Source organism: Lathyrus oleraceus, chromosome 1, assembly GCF_024323335.1.
Source record: "Lathyrus oleraceus cultivar Zhongwan6 chromosome 1, CAAS_Psat_ZW6_1.0, whole genome shotgun sequence".
Classification (NCBI taxonomy): domain Eukaryota; kingdom Viridiplantae; phylum Streptophyta; class Magnoliopsida; order Fabales; family Fabaceae; genus Lathyrus; species Lathyrus oleraceus.
In genome coordinates this window covers 146,126,875-146,132,524 of record NC_066579.1, presented here as the reverse complement: position 1 = coordinate 146,132,524, position 5,650 = coordinate 146,126,875, and positions in this window count along the sequence as shown.

The window sequence follows — 5,650 nt, the reverse complement described above, 5'->3', positions numbered from 1 at the left end:
AGGAATGATTGTTGTGTGACTTGTTTATGCTTGTTACTTATTTAACATCATAACATCATGACATCATAACATCATAACATCATGGCATTGTACTAACCATTTCAAGGACTTAGGGATTTAACTTTGCTCTGTTAAACAGGTTATGGCTTCCAGGAAGACCATCCGGATCAATCTTGTAGCGATCTCTCCTCAACTCAAGGATTTAGTGTCAGAACTTCCCGATCAGGCTCAGTTCATCAAGAAACATGGTTCTCTCCTCAATTTGGTTACCACCGGTTTCAAAGAAGATATGATGAGAGTTCTATTCCAGTTCTTCGATCCTAAACATCATTGCTTCACCTTCCCAGATTATCAGTTGGTACCCACATTAGAAGAATTCTCCAGGATGCTTGGGATACCTATCCTTGATCAAACACCTTTTAGTGGTTTAGAAAAGATTCCGAAGTCTGAAGAAGTTTCCGCGGCTTTACACATGACAAAGTCCGATATTGAAACCAATTGGGTAACAAGAAGTGGAGTTAAGGGTTTACTTGCCAAGTTTCTGATAAATAAGGCCCGAGAATTCTTAAAAGATGTGAATGTCCATGCTTTCGAAGATGTCCTAGCATTACTAATCTATGGTTTGGTGTTATTCCCTAATCCAGACCAATTCATAGACGTGAATGCTATTAAGATATTCCTCACTCATAACCCTGTGCCTACCTTGCTCGGAGACATTTTGCATTCCCTTCACACTCGTACTATGAAAAGGAAAGGGACTCTCATGTGCTGCATACCTTTATTGTCTAGGTGGTTTATTTCGCACCTTCCACAATCAGTCTTGAAGAATGAGCAAAATCTGAAATGGTCTCAAAGGATAATGTCGCTCTCCCATTCAGACATCCGTTGGTGTCCTCATCTCAAAGAAAATGTTATCATCATTGACCGTTGTGGAGAATTCTCTAATGTACCACTCCTGGGGATAAGAGGAGGTATTACTTATAACCCAGCTCTAGCCCTACGTCAGTTTGGTTATGCCCGAAGAGATGGTCCACATGAAATAATTATTCAAGGCACTATGTTTGACTATGACACCGATTCCCAAGGTCTCCGTCAGAGATTTGTACGAGCCTGGGTGTCGCATTACGCGAAAAACCGGCGGGAAAAGAAAGAAACAACAGAGCCGCCACCGTGCGTTATTTATCCCAAAGGAGGGAAAGGAAACGCTCGAAGTAAACCTGGGAAAAGACATGGTCTCGCGACCAAAAAGAATGGGTTCGGGAGTTGGTTATGCGAAGGGAAGGTGTTAGGCACCCTACGCATTCGTAGTACTCTACGGGATCCACGCACAAAAGGAAGGAATATTGGTTGCTAAAACACTGCTCAAACACACGCACACTGGCTGAAAAGAGACAAAAGAAACTGACTGAAACTGACTCGGCAGGATATCGTATCCTGGGCCTACTTAGTCTATTAGGCATAGACATCAGAGTCGAAGTAGTTCGGACTGGGGAGACGACACATGCTCGCTAGGATGTCGCATCCTATGCATATGTATCTTCTCGGACGAGAGAAGAATCAGAGCATTCGTAGCTCGGCTGACAAGCACACAAACAAAACACACAGGCAAACGTGGAGCCCGACTGCCAATCACTGGGCTTATATCGGCATCCGAACCAACAAACACACACACACTGGAACCCAAATGCCACTCGATGGACTTACATCGGCTTCCAAGCACACAACAACACAACAAGTTAATAGGGAGTCGGGGACTCGAGCCTATAACTGTCAAACACACACACAAAAGAAAAGGCGCCCGGAGAGATCAGCTCAATCTCCTGCCTACATACTTCATCTGGTGTGAAGATCAGGGCGATGTAGTTCCCCTACGCAGGGACAAGGATCTAGCCTAACCAGATAACAGAGGGAGACACAACTCTAGGGAGACTACGACTCGAGCCTAGATGTTGTCATGCAAAGTCAACCCTAAGTTAAGGTTTCTAGCTAAATGGCATAGGGGCCAACCTATCCTAAACACGACTTGCACAGGAAGCAAGGGTCTCGATTGCAACTAGGGCAAGAGAAAGGGGAGGTCTCAATCACAGCAAGGGTGAGAGAAAAGAGTTAGTGTTAGTGGTTAGTCAAACTCGGCAAGACATCGCGTCTCGTGCCTACGTATCTCACCTGAACGTGAGAATCAGAGTTGCCGTAGTTCGGCCAAAAGATTACTGTTGGTTTGTGTTTTTTAAGTGGACAACATCACTGCACAATCTACCTGATGCTCGACCTTTGGAGACTTACTCATCTGTAGTAGAAGGAGTGAATGTATCCTTAAGAGGGGATGGTGTTTGTTTGTGTTTTAAAGAAACAAGCAAGAAAGGAAGTCCTATACGAAGGAACCGTGCTACCTTAATTGACATGCAAACGAGACTACGCGGAGTCCAATTACCTAGGGGAATATGATCACCGCATAAGCACACACAAACATATTCGGCATAAAGTAAACACACCAACAAGGGGGGCTCAAACATGGGTTAGGTTTTAGTCGAGGGGTCACATCAACCTCAACAAACAAACCTCTGGAATGGGGTGAGTGTTGCTCTTAACCTTGCCATTGAGGGGCTAAGGTGAAGCAGATGAAAGGAGATGAGGGGTGTGCCTCATTGCTTCTATCCCTGGCCTGGGAGAGCATTTGACAAGAATGTGTGGGTTCAGAAAGTGGGAACCCTTCTACACATTAGATACTGACTCAACTGTGCAATTGCACAAGATCTTGGGTTTTTATCTGAAATGCATCAACACAGTGGTGTGAGCAAGACAGAAGACACACTGAATAGCAGGGGATAGATTGCTTATCCCTTGGTTCTGCCAATTGCCTCTTCACTTAGGAGGTCTTTGACTCTGTACAAGGACAAATTAAACATACACAAGCATTGCCTCTTAAGGAGGACTTCAGACAGTTTGCCCGGCCAAGAAACAGACCGGGTCTCCAGACTACATGAAGTAAAAGAGATTATACCTCAAGCAAGTTGCTAAAAAGCAAAGCAAATCAAGTTCAGAGAACTTAAGCAACTAAAGTACCTGAAAAAGTCAAAACAATCAGCAAACAGTTCAAAAGTTTAAATCAAAAGGAATTGGTAAACAGTCAACACAGATGGTCAACTGTGCAAGGCACAAGACTCAAACACATGAGTCAAACCTACAAAACAAAGGTTAGCATATGATAAACAATCAAGTTCAGACAAGTTTGAATGATCTTTGAGGCATTGGTGCTTAACCTGAAACAAGAACTCAATTGTAAGCTCAAAAGACCACTAGGACTAGCCTAGGGTCAAGGATGAAAGAAAAAGTCAAAACAGCAAAGAAGAGTCAACCCAATTCATGTTCAAACATTTAAGAAGCAATGTCAATTGGATTCACAATCAAATCATGCATCATTGTCATTTTATGGACCAAAGAAGTCAAAACATGGCAAAAGGAAGCACAAATAGGTCAACAGCAAGACCAAGCTCAAAAGCAAACATAATCAATTCCAAAAATCATGAAATAATTCACACTCAATCACAATCCATAACATAGCATGCATATAAAATTTCAGCTCAATTGGATCATGGGAAGATAGTCAAATAAAATCAGGAAGTCAAACCGAATTTAAGCATGCACAATGAAGGTCAACAAACATGGGTCAACTTCAAAAAATCATAACAAATTGAAAACAGATGAGAAATGAGTGAGATCAACACCAATGCAAAGCTCAAGATGTCTAGTATGCACATATGAAATTTCATAATCATACAATATGGTATGAGAATTTCACAAAGGATTTGGCAACATGTATCACATAAAGTCAACAATTGACTAGGTATGGAATAAAATTCTCAAACAAACAGGAAACAGCATGGTTAAATCCAAGAAAATTCATACACAAACTAGACATGTAAGAGATCATTCATGCAAAATTTCACATTATTTGGAAGCCAGGAAGCATGTGAACAAAAATCAAGAATTAGCACATCATTGGTGTGACACAAATTGTCACACCCTACTTCAAAAATTCACATCTAGCAAACCACATGTGATAAATCCACAAACTTTATACCAAAATGAAGGTGAATGTGTCTAGTTTCACCACAAAAATTTTCAGGGGCATTGGATACATTCTCATCATTTCACAAAAGGAATGGCCAAAGGTATCAAATGAGCATACATGTTAAGAAAACTCATACCAAATAAAATCCAACCAGCCAAAAATTCAATAAAAATCATGATTAAATAATAGACATTCTTGTGAAAATGATGGAAAAAATCTCATGATTTTTGGAGTTCAAATGAATGAGCAATGAATTTTGGAAGATGAGGAATAATTTGGAACAAACATGAAACACATAAGGTGAAGGAGTGGTCAAACAAGGGTCAACAGTGGCACGGTTGTAATTTAGCGCCTCATTAATCAAAACGGTGTGTTTTGGGCGCGCAGAGGAAATGTTCTCATTGGCTGTTGCCAATGGAACAGTAAACCGGCCAATGGAGCTTCGAATTTCTGGGTTCAAAAACCCTAGGGTTTTAGCAACAACCATTCATCAAGTTCATGTTCATGGTTCATCAACATCAAACAAATTTCGAGCAGAAACACACAATGGCATGGCATTAGTACTTATGTAGCATCATAACACCAACAAACAGGACACGATTCATGTGGATTTCTGGACAGGACAAGGGGTTAAAACAGCAGAGTATCATCATCATCATGCAAAATCATCAAGAACAAACATGCCCAGAAAATGAAACTACACCCACCAACATGACAAACAAACATCACTCATGCATATTCTAACAGCCATAATCATCACATCGAGCTAAAGCAAAAGAACCATACAAAAACAACTTTGCACATGACACTTTAACATCAGATTTCTTCCACATAACTCAACCATTTAACATGATTCTAGGTTCATAACACTCAGCAATGTAAGGACTACACATGGCATAGCAAAAATTTGAGAAAAGAGTTGGTCGAAACCTTACTTGTTTTTGAAGAAAAATGAGATGCAGTGGTTGTTTGATGCTATTGTGCTGAAACAGATGCAGGTTGTGGTTTGTATTGATGAGTACTCGAAGAAACCTAGCTCAATGATGCTTGAAAATGCTCAGATCGAGTTTTGCCATTGTTGTGTCCATGAAGAAAACAGTTGATATGCTGCAATACAGTTGAGTTTTGGTGCTCAAAAACACTTCCAAATGATGTCCAAGTGAAGGAACAATGAAGGTTGTTCGAGGGTTTTTGAATGTTTGAGCAGAAAATTCACTTTTGGTAAAATGCAAATTGAGAGAGAAAAGAGAATTTGGTCGTGTATGGCTGCAGCTAGGGTTCTGAATGAGCAGAAAAATGAACTTATGTAGTCTGTTTAACATTGGTTTAAGGCATGCTAATCTTGGTTAGTTCAAATGGAGCTAAATGCAAAACTTGCTAATTTACACATATGGAAATGGAGGGTGTATGCTTGCACGGTTTGGGCTTGGTACAGGCTGCACATGACCAAGTTATTTGCTGTTTGAAGTCTGCACATGAAATGCTACACCTTGTTTTACTTATTTCAAACCATTTGCAAGAATTGCCAAGTTTGCAACTTTGGCCAAAATGGTAGCATGGTAGTGGTATGTGCATGAG